This window comes from Meleagris gallopavo, chromosome 6 (genome assembly GCF_905368555.1).
Source record: "Meleagris gallopavo chromosome 6, MGAL_WU_HG_1.1, whole genome shotgun sequence".
Taxonomy (NCBI): Eukaryota; Metazoa; Chordata; class Aves; order Galliformes; family Phasianidae; genus Meleagris; species Meleagris gallopavo.
The window spans coordinates 11,623,820-11,643,065 of record NC_139409.1 but is presented as its reverse complement, the minus strand read 5'-3'; the positions used below and the strand labels follow the sequence as shown (position 1 = coordinate 11,643,065).

Below are 19,246 nucleotides of genomic sequence, written 5' to 3'. Positions count from 1 at the left end.
TGGATCCCACTTTACTCTTTCGTATAAATTTGAAATGTTACTTCAGATATTTCTATATTTCTACCATTCTACCACGTCAATTTTAGATAATCAAACTAGCTTTAATTTTATTTTAATGAAAATGCATTTTTAGCAGACATTCCCATTCTCAGCTAAGACATAACAAAATGAAAATTTAAAAAGAAAACATTTTTTATTATAGTTGACTAATGTATTATCACGTAAGACATCTGAATCATTTCATGAAATTTGATGAAGTCACAGATTCTTCAAAGCCTTTTATCAACAGAAATATACCTACTGCATATAATAATAGAGCTTTATTCCGGATGTCTTTTATCTTCATTCCTTCTACGAGTTCTTTGTTCTACTAATATGTTTTTAAGGATTTTTTTTTTGGCTGCAACAGTAATGAGGAAAAGAATAACTGCATGTAGGTCTGCAACTTTGAATGGTAATGGTAAAATAAAAATTGTTTTTTATATATATATATATAATTTTATTAATATCATGCTAAATTATTGTGACATAATGGATATCATAATGTACAAAAACTGTTTCAAAGAGTTTCAAATATGAAAAGGCAAAATTAAATTTTGGGAACAACGGATACTCATGTACATGTGCTTCTCTATTTTGTTATGCTGGCCCATGACATCAGAAGCAGATATTGTAGCATGGCAGTAGAGACTGAATCTTCCCACCAGTACTCCATTTCATTTTGTTGCCATGTGACAGATGGCAGCAAAGAGGCAGTCTGACACAGTGGTATCTGACAAGGAAGTGTGCACAAAGCAAAGGTGCGGAACTGAATTCCTATATGCAGAAAAAGTGGCAAATATTGACATTTATCAATGTCAAAGAGTGGATTTGAGCCACAGAAACAGTGATTGTGGGTAACCTTCGTTGATGCAGATTTTTAAAAGAGTAGCATGCAAGCTCTAGTTCATCACTAGTGATCGCTCATAGGTTATGGTGATGACTATGTTAAAAAAAATAGTGTTTTGTAGCTGAACATTTTCTCTATCAAGTAGTGCTATTGTGCTCTTTGTAGCTGTTGTAGTTTTTGTGGAAATTAATAGGAGGCACTACTTTTGGAGCAACCTACATACATATAGATACAAAGACTTATCAGCATGATAATAGATACGTACCAGTACCTAACCGATGCCAATTTGTTACTTGAGATATTTCTTGGACTACAAATAGTCCTAACCACTTTATTTAAAGATACAGAAAATACATAATTTGAATTGAAAAGACAATAAAATGAAAGATATCCTGGTTACTTAGATGTATTTTGTATGTGCTTTATACACAAATATTCAGGTAAACAACTACCTAAAAACCGCTTTGTGACTTAAGGACTACACTAGACCTTGATTTCCCTTTCTGTTTGTGCTACTGGTTTACAGAGTTCATTTTTTCTTTGTCATATCCTCAATGATAAATAAAAGACAAGACATTTCCCTTACCAAGAAATCTTACAAAGTGTTTTGAACAGATAAGCACTTGTAAGCTTAGATTTTATCAAATTTTGAAATAGCAAGTGAAAGATCTTTAGTTACCCTGCTGCACTAACTTCAGTGGTTGCTGCCATCCGATCAAGGCATGAACGCAAGAATTAAGGTTTTACATGGGTATGTCATGTCACACACTGTCTGACCAAGCTCTCAGATGTCCTGCATCATATTTTTCTTTATTTGTTTCACTGGGCAAAACCAGCTCCTTTGTCTTTAACTTCCACATTCATGCTGATCCCATGCACACAAAAATGATACTTCAAAGTCGAGAAATGACAAACTAACATTGTTCAGTTAAGGTTAAGCATGCTCTCTGTTGCCAACACATCATGTATAAACCTAAATAATATGACCATGTGCTATTTTTAGCTCCTGTAAGCAGAAGTCTTGAGGAGAGTACTAAGATTAAGGTTTTGTGGTTTTTTTTTTTAATTAATATTGTTATTTTCATGCCTTTCTCCCTTCCCCCTATCTGAAGTGTATCTGATTGCTTCCAGTGTGACTGTATTAGAATTAAACAGTAACAGTCAATTATCCAATCAAGTCCTGCCACAATTCACAAATTCTTCTAAGGTAGATAATCATTTAGCAACAGAAAATGCTTTAACATCTTGAATTATTAACACATATGACCTTGTACTTACTACAAGTTGATTTCTCACGTTAGAAGCATTTTGCAGTGGATAGAGCATCAAAAACTCCATTTGTCTTAGAAATACATTTTGCAAGAGGGACCTCTGATTAAAAAAAAAAAAAATTTTTAAAAAAAACAACAAAACACTTCCTGCACTAATTCAGCTGATAACAAACCAGAAGATTCAATCTCTCAATTTTCTAATTAATTAAAGACTGCTGGTATGAAAACATCCCAAAAGAAAAATTCTTGTAGTGTGTGAGGTATCATCAATTAATATGTAGAACCTACAGCTGCAGCCATTAATTACCCTGTTGTTCTTTTCTCCTTCAAAGGGCTGACTCTTCAGCTAAAATAAATCAGCTGAGATTCAATATATTATTATTATTATTATTATTTTTTTTTTTTTGAGGAAGTTGAGGAAGTGAGTTGAGTGTCTTTGGCTCTGTAGTGTCCCTACTACCTACTTACATTAAGTGATGTACAGTGCTCAGTGGATACATCTTTGCAAATTAACATAACTTCTGCTTTTGTTTCACACAATGCGTAGCTATCATTTCTATGTAAGTTATGCCTGTTAGAGGAAAAAACTCCAAAGAAAGTAAAAAATCTATTTCTAGTCATATCTTTTTTCTTTTCCAACTTGTCACGAACTTTTTAACTTCTTCCAGAAGTCTTTACCACATTGTTTAATGTCACAATACCTATATTGTTTCGCCCTGTGCAGTGCATTCTCCCTGGTCATGTCTTCATATATTTAAAATTACGATCCTTCCAGTCTTTTTTTTTTTTTTAATTTACATTTCAGAATCTTGATAACTAAGTCATATAAGAAGTACAGAGGATCTTCTTGTCCTGCTGTGAGTTTTAGGCTAGGTATATCTGTAGATAGCACCTGGAAACTCAGGAGACATCCCAGACCACATGCAGGTGTCTTATCAACCTAGACTATGGACAGCTCTGATTTCTGATCTCTCCTTTGCTCCTGTGGATTTGGTACTGTTAAGTCTTGGCGTAGAACTTATTTTTTATCTGCCTTTCTTCCTGGATCATTTTTACAACCCTCAACCTGTAGCTTCACTCTCACTATTATCTGAGCTGTTATTTAAAGCCATTTGGCAAAGTCTAAATGAGATGCAGCCATTAAAGACTATAGTTTAGGTATATCCTGAAGTGCCTTTTAGGGGGAAATTAAGAATTCCTTATGTAGAAATGTAAGAAATCTCTATGTTTAGTTTCTCATGGTGTGGAGGAAAAAGCAGCGATATCTACCCAGGGAGCACAAGTTTCTGAAAGTATCCCAAGGATACCTTACCACCTGGGTAAAGTCATGTTCCCTTTTTGCCTGATCTCCTGAGTTCCTGATTCTTGTGCTCCAGGCTGCACAATGATGTAAATCCACAACATGGATGGTGCCTATTTATTTAACTCCTTAAGGGGTCAGATGGTGAAGTTGTATTTTGTGGGCAAATATTCTTACTGCTTTCATGATTTAAACCCTTCTGCCAGTGGAGTTTTAATAGAAATGATATCTAATCCCTGCCATGATTCTGGACCCCAGTGTCTGAAAGATAGCCAGCTGCAACTCTCAGATAAGCATTAAGTCAAGCAGGAAATGTTTTCTGAAATACACTCTTTCTTCATGCCTTCCAGCAGGCTGGTTGAAATGTCCTACCATGTCAGTAGCTGTGAATACCTGCAGACAGTACATAAAAAATGCTTGACATCTAAGTCAACTTTATGATTTTTGCTCTAGCAGCCTGAGCTTTACAGTACCCAAGCATTTTCCTGTAGTCTACATCACTTAAAGTCTGTTTCTAAAAAATGCTCTGTTTAGAAACATTGTCCATGTGGAATAAATGACAAAGAAGAATAGCATGCAGAGACTAAGACGTCTATAACCAATACATTACAACCCAGAGACTGCTTTAGGTTCAAAATATTTTTTCTAAAAATTTAATACACTTGGGATTGGATGCTTGTCTTGAACAAAGAAATCCTAATGTAAAGTCTTCAGCCTATTGTTTATAGAATGGATATAAACATAAGACAGAAACTTGTAAAAATTGTCAAAGTATGAATCTCGTGGACGCTTGGTTAGTAGCACACTGAAAGAAATAAACAACCTATCTCTGGAAAGCCAAAGATGAGTAAAAATATTATTCCTGTAGAAAACAAGACCGTATTCAGGTGTTTAAATGTAAACTTATAGAGATTTCAACATTACTGTTGAATAGATAATGCATAAAAAGGTCTTAAAGAGCAGTTACACCCTAAATAAGTTAAGAATAAGCTGAAAGCACATGCAAGTTGATATTAAGGCACACTAAATTAAACATTTGAAATTCATTGTTGTAGTGCATTTTATTTCAACCACTTAGAAATAGGTCTGTTACTTATAAAGTCTCCTTTGCTGGGTCTTACAGTTGGACTTTTTTTCCACTCCATTGAGAAACAGACTTGCAGGTCTCCCAGTTAACTATTAAGTCTAGAAGCAAGGTATAATATTATGCCTAAATTTGCTATGAAAAAAAACAAAAGGAATAGAATGAAATTCCTAGAAAAACAGCTAAGGGTGGTTATGTTACAGTTACTTATTTTCTTATAAATTTATTTTAAGCATGAATTTATCCAGCATACTCATAGGTACTTACTTATGGAACCTACCATAGGAACATAGGGCATTTATACTTTACAGCCATTTCTTATATAGCAAAAAGAAAAGATAGGGATGTGCAATTAACCCTCTCTGTCAATTTCAGGAGAAACTATAGAAAAAAAGAAGGCAGATGTAGGCAGCCTATTAAGTTGGGTAGAACAAAGCTGGGTCTGAAACAGCTTACTTCCAGGAATACCAGAGAAAATCAAAATAGTGCCTTTCTCCTCTCATGCTTGAGTGCTGAACTTGTTGTTTACAGGCATAAAGCTAAGCTTCATGAGTTTAATTGTAACATCACAGTTAAATATATGTCTTAAGAGGATTCTGAGTGCATTTATATATTAAGCTTTTCCTTTAAGTTTCTCCCTTTGGGGACACATAACACAATTTCTCTCGCTGTATGCTGAAGTTCCACATTAGTTACTCTGACTTTTCCTTGATTTATAGAACTTCATGCAAACCTTTAAACCTTCTCCAAAGCTAAACATGGTGGGTGGAATTTCTCAGAAGTCCTGAATAATCTAAAAACCGAAGTCCCATTCACTTTCAATAAAACTTGAGGGCTTGAGGGCCAGGCTTTTAAAACACTCAGTTACTTAAAGGTGAAAATAGTTGTCTAATGGGATTTACTGAAGTGCTATGGTTAGTCTGAAACCATTCAGCTTTATTTATATTGTTTATTTTATAACTTCCTGTTTAAAACATGTAATAATTTTTCTTCCTTTTTCTTGTTCTTCTTTTTTTTCCTTCCTTTTTTGTTCTGATAGATTTTTCATCTTCTTTTAAAATGGAACTGCCCAGAACTTCCCCAGATAACTTCTTCTTGTAAAATTCAATCTTTTGCATTTATTATCCATTATCTGTACAAAAGTTAACTTCTACTATCCTGTTGCTTTTTTATAGTTCCCTGCTGACTGCAAGGAGACCCAAACTGACAAAGGAAATTAGTCACTGCCACACTGACTGCCTAAGTAAAAGGTAAGGGAAGTATGATTGCACCACAGAGGAGGTCCTTCAGTGACTAAGGGAGATTCCTGTGAACAACTGTTATAAAAAAAAAAACCCTCCACCTCTAGCAAAACTTCAATGCCCAACTCCTTCCATGGCCATTAAATGCTGGGGGCAAAATTCTAGTCTCCTTTTTAATTGTGTAAATGTAAACCTAAGTAAATTTGTTGACTTCTGTCTATATTTATACTGATGGAGTCTGACCCAACTCCCATTTGAAAAATTCCACTGATTTTAATCAGAGTTGGATCAGACCTGGAGTCAGTTCTATTGCAACAATCTGGTTACTTTCTGTCAGGATACCTTCTCAAGTGTGTAAACATCATTAATGAATGGTCATTGATTAAAATTACATGAATCATCAAGATGACCATTTACACAGACTTTTCTCCTACAATAGCATGGAGTTGATGATTTTCTTTATGATGAATACATTTTCAGTTCTTTCTGTGTTCATTTTCTGATAAAATAAAACTTCTGAAGTTTGAAATTAAGCTGAGACCATCAAAGTTAGTGTCCACTAAAAAATATTCAGTAAATATATGTTTTAATATCTTAGTTGAAAATCAAATTCTTAAGCATTCCTAGTGATAAAATACTAACTTCAAGTGATTTTTATATTACCAACTGGGACATGAGTATTGGACTGGAAAGAGCCAAGTTCTCTCAAATAGGGAGAAATAACTGCAATAAATGTTTACTTTAGAAGGATTCTTCTCAGAATTGTCTACATAATGCAGCACCAACATAATAGACTTTAAAACACTCTCCAGGAACCTATAAGAAACATTAGCCTTGAAGTTAAAAGACTAAAACCCTCAACTATAATTTGCCACAGAAGAAAATGAGGCAGGATTAAGAACCTTACCAGTATACTTTATTAAATAAAACTTCTTAGGTGATGCTTAGGTGAGCAACACTTAGGTGATGCTAAGAGAGAAGCCAAATCTATTTTGCAAAAGACACCAAAAGAGAAAAACTATCCTCACCTATCTGATCTCAGGAAGACATTCCTTCCTTCCATCCATAGTGACTGTTTTAATGCCAAGATGTGAGGAGATTTAATACCAGTAAAAACATCAAGCCATGAATCTACAGTCTATTTCCGGTTGTGGCAAATCTCCAAGTTTTCGAAGAAGACAAAAAGATAAGTGAAAAACCTCAGAAGATAAACTATTTATGCTGCAAGGAAGGCAAAAAAACTAACATCTGAGAGATCAGAGTTACCTACAGTACATCACAGGAAGCCATATAACAGTATTCCAGGCAACAGAAGGCATCGTGAAATCCTTTTTTCTAATTTCATAATACAAAAAGATGTATCTTCAGTGATTATCTCCATTGTCTATCTCAGGAATTTTTGCAAAGACAATTAAATGAAAAAAATTTGCCATCTGAATGTGAATTTCCATGTCTGGAAGATATTTCTTTTTATGGAGCTAAGCTGGATCATTCATATAAGCAAGCTGAGGGAGAGTATTCAGGTCTATAATATCAATGTAGACATACTCAAAGTACTTTCTTTCCAGTACCACAATATGTCAGCAATTCAGAGTATAGAAAATATTTGTCCTTGTCACACTCCCAAGAGTACCCTATGCCCCAAAGTGAAACTGAAATGCAGAGAGGATGAAGGAATATTTGCTCTATGGAAGTTTTGGCAAAGTCTTTGTACGTTTTTTGAAAGGAAGTTGGTGCTCTCAAGAAATTATTTGGAACACTTCATTAAAGTATCTAATGTTGTCTAATATAGCATTCATAAGTGCTTTTTTGAGGTTCCTACTTCCTTCTTTTCTTCAGAGAAAGATGAGGATCTTAACCTAGGATGCCATTAAATGCAGGTCAGTTCTTTCCATAACACCTCCATAACAGTTACATAACAGGCTAATGAAAATATCAATGTCACTTATTTAAAACATCAAAAATATGCATAGATATGCATCTATATATATATATATGTATATATATATATATATATAAATTTAACAGAGTCAGTTTCATTACCTGATTGCTGGCTTCTTCTGTCATTAGAAAAGGGTATAAATTAGAGGCAGGGTGCATCAAATCAGGATTACTACATAGTATGAAATCTCATCTTATCTTGTGTCAAGCAGAATGCATATGAGCATATGCATATGTGCTGCAAAACTGAGAAATTAGCCAGAATCTGAGAGTAAAGCTAAGTCCTCTCTGTTGGCACATCCACTGGGATAGAAATACTACAATTACAAGTACCTGCTACTTCTGAAGAGAGTTACTGCCTCTCAGCATGCTCCAGCATCCTACAAAATTAAAATTTACCACAGACCTGTGTTATTAAGCACTTTATTTCCTGTGATTATATCTCTTTCATTTGATTCCATTATTTCCTAAAACAGTAATCCTTGGAGAAGCTATTATATTGCTTAAGCAATGGAAGTGCAATTCCAATTTTAGTAGAGGGATGCAGCAGACATTATATGGAACAGATCAAGGACTGTGCAAACATTTGTTTATATGACAGAATAAAAACCTCCTTTAAATATTAGCAGCTTGATTGTTCTTGTTTATACTTTTACACTAACAATGAAACCAGCAGGGTTGCTCTAGATTTATGTCAGTTTAGGAAACTGAACTTCCCTATTTTTATTAAGCAGATTATGAACTACTTAACCATCCAGTATACAATCTCTGTAATTAAAAGATGTTGCCACTGACTAGAAGCTCTAATTTAGGCATTTATAGTAAAACTGAAATAACTTATTTTCCATTTGTTCTAAAGATTGTTGATGTAAAAATGGAGTATTAGTTTAAGCAAAGCCCAGTGCTAAAGACTAAGATAAAATATCCTTCCTGAGCAATAGGAATCCATTGTTATTCAAGGCCATTATTACTCTTGTGGCAAAATTAATTTACTTTTAAAATTCCAGTTGCTATAACAACTTGGTGCAGTTTTTCATGTGAATTAATTCCAAAATAATTGTTTCATGAAGAAAAAATGAGATGAAGATCAACAAAAAGGTTTATTCACTTATTTATCGTTTATCTGATTCATGTATTTAAGCATTAAGACATAGTCAGTGAAAATACTTCCTGTTAAGGAAGAAATATGGTTACATTCATTGAACTCTAAATTCTTATATTGCATAATCCTTGGAGCCTTCATGTTCTGCAGCAAATGACAAGTCAGCTTGTGATAGCTGCATACTGTAAGAGGATGACTTCAGTTCTGTACCCATTACCCTTTGCCTGTGGTGAACTACTTCATAGCACAGTTTATACTGCTATGAGAACTTCTATCAAGTAGGAACAGAAGAATAATGTAGTGATGAAACTCCATTTCATGGTCATAACTATCATTCACAAACCTATTTGTCAACTGCAAAATTAATATTTTCAGATAGATGAACAGATAGATTAGCCCACCATGGCAGATCTGGGTGAAAAGAGGATGTTGCCTCACTTCTGCTTTTTCCAGTTCATTCCACTTCAGAACTGCTGACAGCAACATGGGCTCTCTATCTCTTTACTGAAAGGAACTGGCACCAAGCTTCCTCGTTGCCCAGGAGAGGATTTCGTATGTGACCTTATCAGTGTTTATAAATATATCTAAAAAGTGAGTGTCAAGTGGATGGGGCTGTGCCCTTTTTCAGTGGTACCCAGTGGCAGAACAAGAGGCCATGGGCACAAACTGGAACACAGGAAGTTCCATATGCATATAAGAAAAACAATTCTTTACTCTGAGGGTAATAGAACCCCAGAACAGGCTGCTCAAAAAGACTGTGGAGTCTCCTTCGCTGGAGATACTCATGACCCTCCTGGATGCTCTCCTGTCCAACCTACTGTAGGGAACCTACTTTAGTAAGGGATTGGACTAGATGATCACCAGAGATCCCTTCCAATACCTATGATTCTGTAATTCTGTGGTCTCAGTCTGTATCGGACCTCATGATAGTTAGATCTGCAGATCCAAAATTTCCCCAGGTAGGAATGTGCTTTCATCATTTGCAAAGGAAGCAGCATTCTTTCAGCAGCTCAAAAATTAGTAATAAAAATGGAAGTAACCACATTACTAGTTCTCCATGCACTCCTTATAGTAAAGAACTCTCATAATATATTGATGATGAGCATAAAAGTACCAGGACAGATGACCTATGTTAATTTTAGGAAATAACTTCTGGAAAATCTCCTCCGACAGTACTTTTTTCTTAATAATAACTAAAGGCTAGCTTTCCTGCAAGCCTGCCTACCAAACGTGGGTCAGTTTTTTGTCCCTTCTGTGACATAAGTACCTATACTTCCTATACTGGACTGAGGGATACTTCAAGTTATGTGTATGTTATATATCACAGAGGGCAATGACAGCATTATTTGGACCTCTTGTCATTATATAATAAAAATAGATTAAAAGTGAATGGAAAGCTATAGCATTTTAACATCATTTTGCCTCGTATGGGAAGAAAACATAATTGTGTCTCATTACCATTAGTTCTTCCCAGTAGCTAAAGCTGACAGGGCAAGTTGGAGAAAATAATTGATAATGAGAAATTACGCTCTTTTTATGCGAGTGAATAAAATCTGAATGTTCTACAATTAGTTTTAATATACTTATTCATTAAAAGCAATTTGCAAATAATTGATATACTACTGAAGGTTCAAATAGTAGTGGTTATTTTAGATTCAAAATCTAAACTGTGTTGTTAGCACTGTTTGAATTTGTAATTCGTATGATATTGTTTCAATATGAATCAATGGAAAAGGTTGAATATGCAAATATTTACAGTTGCTAAAGCCAAATTTGTTAATTGTTCATATTCTACAATATATTCAAAAGCCAGACTTCCTGCCAATCTGCATGCTAAGAAATATGACTAGGAATACACTGGAGTTTCATTCAAAGCAATCTGAAAATAAATTAATACCATATTCAGCTAAACTGTCTTAAGCAAATAATTTCAACACTGACCCAGCCATAAGTGCATTTTATATAAAAACTGAAATAACTTCTGAACAATTTTCTGAATAAAAATAAGATAAAATAAAAAGAATAAAGTAAATTAGTAAAACAAAAAAAGAAAATGAAATAATAATAATAAAAACACCCAAAAAAGTCCTTATAGCTTTCTAGAGATAGCAAAGAGCTCAAGTAAATGAAGAAATTCACATCAGGCTCATCAGTAGTTTTGTTTATAACTGCAGAAATACTTTATGGCCATTACATCACTTTTTTCTCACCACACTACTAAAGAAAAGTCAATTTAATCAGTTCAATAATATTATCCAAATGTTATTCATCTTCCAGTTTTGATTTATATTTCTTTTTAATTTCAAATAGCTTTCTCAATAATCTGGTTTTCTGGGAATTTATCGGGCTTTTATCTGTGGCCTATAACCCATCCAAATTATTACTCTAATTCTGTTCTTATTGGCACATACCACATTATGACACTGTATTTTCTTTCATTCTAATTTCTATTAATCTTCTTCTTGTTTCATGTGCTTTCCTGCTGTAAGATCTGGGAATTTAAGCAATTTTAAATTTAGCAGTGATAGTGTACCAACCAGGACAGGTTTCAGATGCCTTTGTTATTTTGTTATTTTTTTCTTGTCTCCTTCAGTAAACGTTTATTTATCTATTTAGCATATTTATGTACTGGCTTCATATAATTTTGTGCACTGTTTCTTCCTAATTTTTTGTGAATATGTGACAGAAATCATCACAATACACATTAGTAAATGAGATGAGTAGCAAGTATTCAGTTACTCTGTTTGCTTTAGGCCATATTCTGACACTTTCACCTTTGTTGAGTAAGTAGTCAATGAGAAATAGCATAGCTTTTTGATGTGGGAAGCACCATGCAAGCGTGAAGAATCAGGTGCCAGGGATAAGCCCCAGGTGAAGCATTTAATAACAACTGACATCACATTAAAATATTTGGAAACTGAGGAAGGTATTGCAGGTGGTCCTGCCTAAGGAAAAGTGGTGAGAGTGTTTATTCTCCTTTGAGCTGATTTCTGCTCACACTTGGTTTGTTTGGTAGAGATTTTTGGTCATTCTTTTCAGACTGTCTGAAGTTTTTAGTTGGTTTTGTGAAAATTAAAGTCAATTCAAATTGTTGTTAGACAAGGCAGTAGTATTAGATTGGTACTGGAGATCTGTTTAACTCCATGGTAGGTTCAAGATGTTGTGATCCTGCTTGCCAATGTTTCTGTCTCATGTTGTTGCTGTGCTGTGTTTAGGTTTGGTTGCACAATGTAGGTAGCAGCTGTAGGAATTCCTTTGGTAGATCTGAATCTTTAGAAATTTACTATTATATAATCTGAGGGAGTATACTATGCAACTCTTGATGCTGAAAGATTTGCTTTCAGATAATACAAAAGGCAAAGACCGACTGCAGATGGGTTTCAAGAAGTTTCTGTTTGTCTCGAGTATTTGGGAGATGCTTAAAAGAAGTATTTCAAATGTTCTGACAAGCAAGTGTTCTGTAATTATAGAATACATTATTTAACATAAACCTAAATATAGCTAGGTCTCTTCCATCAATTGTACTTGGTGTGTAGAAAAATCAATGCTGTTTTCAAAACTTATATATATAATCTCTCAATTTAGTGGTTGAAATAGTCTGTATTAAATTATTTGCCTGCCGTTGTTCATTCTGCTTAGCAGCCTGGTGTTCCAAGGCCAAGGGACTACGCATTTCCTCTGGGGGCCCAGGTCCTTGATGTTTTGAGGCATACCTGTCTTCTGCCTCCCTGGGCAGGAGCTAGGTCAGAGAAAACTGTCCATTTCTTGAGTGCAAATGAAAGCCCGGACTGAGTTGGCTCATGCTGGGGAAAGGGACAAGACAGTTTATTCTAAGTCTGTGATTTGTGATGGAAATGATGCCTTGCCATTGCCCACTAACCTATAGGCCATGAAGTGGCACCATGATTAGATTCTTTTTGGAAGTGAGCTGTAGAACAGGGTACCAGATTTTTCTGTCATTTCTGTAAACAGTATTTAATAGTGGCAAGAAAGCCTTTTGTTCCTTCTGACTGGGTTATAGTTGTGGACTATGGAGCCTAGATAAAAGGATATGATGCATCTTGTATGTGCATTTTACCCTTCAGTCTTGGTATCACAAGCGTTCTTTATTGAAACCAAAGGGACTTTAACAGTGCTGTTCTGTCACTAAGTTCATCAGAAATGCCATACGATATAGTGATGAGGAATGTTATGAAGCTGAAGTTCTTAGATAAGGATCTCTAACTTCCCCTAATTTTCTACCCTTGGAAGAGGGTTGAAGATAATGCAACTATTGCAACTAGCAATATGCCTCTTCCCACAACGTTTAGACACAGCGGCTAGCCAAAATAAAGTGTAAGAAACAGGATTATAAGCAATGAAAAAATATTTAGCAATAACTACCTGCTCTTAGGTAGTAGAGACATGTGAGCCAGAAGCCTTTACTTCTCTTTCTAGAGATCATGGTGGGGCTGGGGGAAGGAGTGGCGGTGTTGGGATTCGTTAAGACAAATTTTCAACACAGTTAAACAGCATAAGTTGGCAAGTATAAAGCTCATCCTCTTGATTTCCCAACCTGACAATCTTTGATGTCATGCCAATGGAAACAGATTTCTGTAACATCAATTACATGTAATGTTCAAATTGAGGCTTTTGAATATGTATGATACTTGTCTAGTTAAAAATGAATTTTATTGCATTTAAAGATAGACCTTCACCTACAAAAATGTGTGATGGCTTTAAGATTGTACAAGGAACTTAAATTCTGAGTTACACTATTCCACATGATAGCTCTTTTTTCATACTGGAATTCAAAACATCCCTGAATTTCTAGAAATAACTTAGAAATAATACTGTTAGTCATGATTGAGAACTTTCACTTATATTTATATAAAATCTAATCCTATCCCATTCAACAATAGAGTGAAAACAGTTCTCTTTTTTTTGTTTGTTTATTTTGTATCCCAGTGGTTTACGTTAGAAGCCAGTAGAAACTAACTCAGTATAAAATCCTGTACTATGCTGGATGATGAAACAGTCCATGGTAGGGCTGGCATTTGAAGTACAGCTAAAGAAAAACCCTGTAACTAAAACTTCTATCTTATTGTATCCTATAATGTTTAACCCTGTAAAATTGTGTTGGGCCAACAGTCAGTGTCTAGCTTTACTTCTGTGTTAGGAGACGGAGCAGCTTGTTTCAGTATCAGCCCTTGGTATATATAGGTATATATATAGGAGAGCTTTTAAAATATTTCTCCTGTTCATCCTTTCCTCCGGGCCTTTCACCTTTTTGCCAACAGCACTGTTAGACTCATGACTCCTCTCTGTGGCCAAATCTCACAACAGAGCTTTTTTCATGCCTGTGACTACATTGTGGCTTCATATTGCAATCTCTCCTTTTGAGAACCAGAAGGCTAAATTCTTTAGGCTGTTCTATTAGAGCTTTGGTGGCTCAACTCCAATTAAAGAACTAGCCTTTAATCCATGAAATCATATGTCACCTAAATCCTTACCTACATCTATTCCTCAGTTGCATTCAAGTTCCCTGTTTGACAAGGTACTACAGTTATGTTCTTACTATGAGACACCTACTACAAAACAGACGTGTATGACATATTTTATCTATCTACATAAATAGAATAGATATAGTAATGTACTTCAAATGTATTTAGGTAATTTTGTTTTATTCAAATCAGTTTATCAAGATATTTCAGAGTGCATAGACATTTTACAACACGATAATAATAAAACTCAAACAAAAATAACCTGCAAGCCATCTCAGCACTTTGTTTTAGCATTCATATTTGGAGACAACTAGGCCCTCTCAGGGACTCCCTGAACACTTGGATTTACCCCCACCTCCTGTAGCAGATGGAAAAACACTCCTGGCCAAGACAAGTGCTGAACATCCTGCTGGTTTGTGGGTTGTCTTTTTGAGCAGTTCTTCCCATGTCACCTGGGGACATGCCTGAAGTCAGGTAAACAACCACTCTTGTAAGAAAAACCCATAGAGCTGTGCGTGCAGCTATGAAATGCAAATGCTCCCTTACCCTACCTATTTGTGCTTATGAAATAGCCCAGGCAGCTGAATTGCAATGCTTGATGACTTCTCGCTTGCATGTTTGCTGTCTGCCTGACAGCTCACTGCTACTTCTTCTTTGAACTAATTTTGCATATCAAATACTTTACTGTAGCCCTGCAAGATTAGATCTACTCTGCATTTTTTTTACCTAGGTAATCAGTTATTTTATCTCACATTTGTGGCTAGCAAATGGTGTCATCTTGCTTTGCTCTCTTTTTACAGTTGCAAGTTCTTGCTGCTCCCTTCAGCTATGACACATCTTTCTGAAGGATCAGCTGACTCTTTGTTAAATTCAGTAAACTGCTTCTCACTCAACCAACTTTTCAACCTAAAAAGAGTTCTGTGCCAGTTAAGTTGAATGGCTTTGTTAATTGCTCAGATGAGTTCAAGTGCCAGAGTAAGGCAGCACTGAAAAATGCTTTTCATGCTGACATCTATTAGAAAGCTTATCAATTAGTTATTGGTAATTGCATATTGTGGTTTACTATGCTTTAAGCTTGTAGTCTGTAGTTTACTTTTGAAAACATTTTAGAGCTACCTGAGAGTTGTCTAAATCATTTCTCCCTGTTTTTGGATATCTGTACATCATTTGCTGTTGTGCAGGGACGTGCTCCCTATTTGTTCCAGTACAAGTATTTAACCAACACTGTACTTGTCCTCTATCATGTAGTATTCATTCTAGAATTTGGGAAGGAAATGACCTTTATTTCACCTGGAATAGAATGATCTCTAAGTTTTCATTTTCACCTTATTTGGAGTAGCTCTGACTTGAGCTGGACATCATACATTTGCCTGTATTCCTCACAGCATTGCTCTAGAAATAATCATCATCATTCAATCTAGAAATAACCATTGTAAGTAGAAAAATATTGAGAAATGTCAGGAGACTGAATACTGCAGCTCAAGAGCATCATAGCTTACCAGAATCATAGTCTGGCTTGGATTGGAGGGTTCCCAAGGATCATCAAGTTCCAGCTCCCCTGCTGTAGGCATGGTCACCAACCTCCTGGTACCAGATGAGGCTGCCCAGGGCTCCATCTGGTCTTAAACACCTCCAGGGATGGAGCATCCACAGCCTCTCTGGGCAGCCTGTGCCAGCACCTCACCACTCTCTCTGTAAAGAACTTCCCCCTGACGTTCAATCTTAACCTTCCTTCCTTGATTTTTAAAACCATTCCCCCTTGTCCCATCACTATCTACCCAAATAAAAAGTTGATTCCCCTTCTTTTTATAATCTCTTTTAAGTACTGGAAGGCTGCAGTGAGGTCACCCTTCAGTCTTTTCTTCTCTAGGCTGAACAACCCCAGCTCCCTCAGCCTCTCTTCATAAGGGACGTGCTCCAGCCCTCTGATCACCTTAGTGGCCCTCCTCTGGACCCTCTCCAACAGCTCCACATCTTTTCTGTATTGGGGGTCCTAGAGACACAGTACTCCAAATGAGGCCTCATGAGGGTGAGGCAGAGAGGCCCTGGTGGCCACCTCTCTTCTGATGGAGCCCAGGACACCATTGGCCAACCAAGCTGCAAGAGCACACTGCTGGTCAATGTTCAGGTTTTTTATCCACCAGCTTCTTCTCAGCAGGGCTACTCTTAAGGAGTTCTTCTCCCAGTCTGTATTCATATCTGCTATTACTCTGACACAAATGGAAAACCTTGTATTTTGTGATGTTGAAACAGATTTATTGCTTTTAAAATGGTGCCTTTTAAATCTGAAAAAGTAAAAAGTTTCTCTTGGAAAAATTGAATAAGGAAGGTAGTCATAACAACTAACACCTATTGAGGTGTGAGAGCAGCAGTGTGATGATTAGCTAACTTCTGATGTTAAACTATGACAAAAGGACACTGATACAAGAATTATTTAGATGAAGATTCCAATTTTTCTTTGCAAATCTTTCAATATCTTTCAGAATGCCTCATGGCCAAAAGAAAATGATGACAGAAAGCTAGTTAGAGTAACAAGAAGAACAATGTAGCTGTAAGTCAACATTTTAAATAAATTGGAGTGAAGTGCATAAAACCAGGCTGTTTGGTATAGTTTGTTCATAATTATTAGGACTTGCACGTGTGGACCTTGCTGAAGGTAAATAATAGAATTACTCTTGTTTTTTTGTTTATTTATTGAAAAGTTCCTGGTGAGAAATCTAAGAAACACGAGAGACTTATATTTTTATAATTTCATACCCTCCAGCTGGGGATTTACCTTCAATGTATAAGAAATATCTTGGACATTCTTATAACACTAAGTCCAAAGCATGCAATTCTTTAGTGAAGTCTTAGAAAAATATTTCCTTTTCTTTTTCCTCTACAAAGCCAGAGAAAGCCTAACCTTGAAATAGCAGTGCATTTATGATGACTTAACATTTCCTGGGAGAAAAAGGTTGTTGAAATTTTCCTTCTTTTCTTGCATAAAAGAGAAAAAGAGGGCAAAGTGAAACTTATAAGTTCACTCAAACTTTTTTCTTTTTTCCATTTGAAGCAATAAAATTTAAGATCCTCCTATTATACTTCCTATTCTTTTTCTTTTATGAATCTTCCTATGCATACAGAATTCAGCATCTCATTCTACCTTGCTGAGGAAGGCTGACATCCATAGCCTAGCTATTTCTGCATTTCCAACTTGCTCAAGAGATACTGTGTTATCTGCTGATGAGCCCCAAGAGAACAATTGTGTGGTGTGTCATAGGAAACACAAACCAGCCAAGGTCAATCTGCAGGAGAGGTCATGGACGTGAAGCATCCTACTAGCAGTTTCCATAGAGCATCTTGTCACTGTAAATTGGCAGGCTGAAGTCAAATACATGACATATGTCTGTCTGGTTCAACAAATCAAAACACTTGTTTCAACTGAAGTGAGTTTATTTTCCTGCCTTTGGTATATCAACATACTCTACTGGAAACTATATTTGTTTTTTTACAACCCTTTTAAATGAAAACTCTTGCCAAGTCAAATACAATATGTACTTGAGCAGTAAATTGATTTAATTTTTTTAAAACTTTTTCCCATTATAGCCCTTCACTACACCCTGACCCAGGCAACGTAGCATGTTATTGTCATTTTTACACTGTTGTATTCTGTATAATACAGCTCCAAATGGTCCAGAGATAAAGATATAGAGAATATTTATTTGATGTAGTCACCTTCGAAGTGTAATCTAAAGGTATATTAATCAAGGTTATCAGTACTGTGGAGAAGATAGCTAAAGCAGCTTAGATGCTCATGCTATATTTCTCAATTGGTGGTAGAAGGAGATGGTATTTGATCTGAAGTTTTTTGCTTTTTTTTTGGGGGGGGGAGAGAGGGGGAAGGATGATTTAATCTCTTTTCTTTAATAAAATGTTTCAACTTCAAAGTTTTCACAAGTCAAAACCAGAGATACAAAATCATCTCTCAGCATATACTAACATGCCTTAAAAATAAAAACACTTCTTAGGCAGGCTCTGCAGCTATCTGTGGATTCCTGGGTGTCAGTTGCGTACTTCTTTCCCTTTGGTGTATGTTTAAAGCCTTTCCTAGCTCTCTCAGATATACATGGTGGGAAGATGACCTGTTGGCTCTCACTACTTAATGCATTCATGTGTAGCGATACAGAGTTGGAAGCCAAGTCCTAACCTGACTGGGAATTTTCTGGTTACCGTGTGAATCCTGGTGCTGGCTCTATGCTTCAGGCTGCTCTGCCTCAGGATAAAATACTTCCAAACAGTCCCTTCACTACCTTCAATGAATTTTGGTATAGATTCATATTGCTGTGAATTATTTTTTTTTTCATAGTGTTTATATATGTCCATATGTTTAGATCAGGATTTTATTGCATGAAAATAAATTGACTGAAAGCTTTCATAACTATAACATTCACTGTACATATAATTATGTACACATGTGCACAAAGAATCAACACTAGGTTACCAAATTCAAGCTGGTATTGTACAGATTAATGTTTTGGTATTTTTTTTTTTTTTTTCAAATGCCATTCCAAACCAGTAATATACAAGGTCTACTGAGAAATCTTATATTTACTGTATTCAAGTCATCCTATAGAAAAGGGAAGAAATGACATGCTGAACATCTTGTAACTAAACATTTTAAGTCTTCCTTATTGCTCAAGTAACCATACAGTATTTGCTGCCACAGCTGTTTCTCATGCCTGATGTAATTGTTTTATTAAGTATTATTTGTTTGCTTTGATCAGATACTATTATTACTGTGGATATTCATCAAAACATTCTCTGTGCTATTCTGAGGTTGGGATTTTCAGAAGTTCATAGCATTGGCTTAATTCTGCAGCCATGACCTAAATGGGAAAGGCTTCTATTGGCTCCCTTTTCATGTTTATAAACAGTTTTTAGCTCTGTGTGTAGTCA

The 19,246-nt window shown here is 35.6% G+C and overlaps 1 long non-coding RNA gene across 1 annotated transcript in view; it reads left to right on the top strand.

Annotated features, from left to right (window-relative positions):
* The first annotated feature begins 5,384 nt into the window (after positions 1–5,384).
* LOC146544077 (uncharacterized) overlaps positions 5,385–19,246 on the top strand; it is a 104,750-nt gene continuing 90,888 nt past the window's right edge. The window contains exon 1 of the long non-coding RNA XR_014884145.1: positions 5,385–5,794. This is a non-coding gene — a long non-coding RNA (uncharacterized LOC146544077). The remainder of the gene's footprint in view (positions 5,795–19,246) is intronic.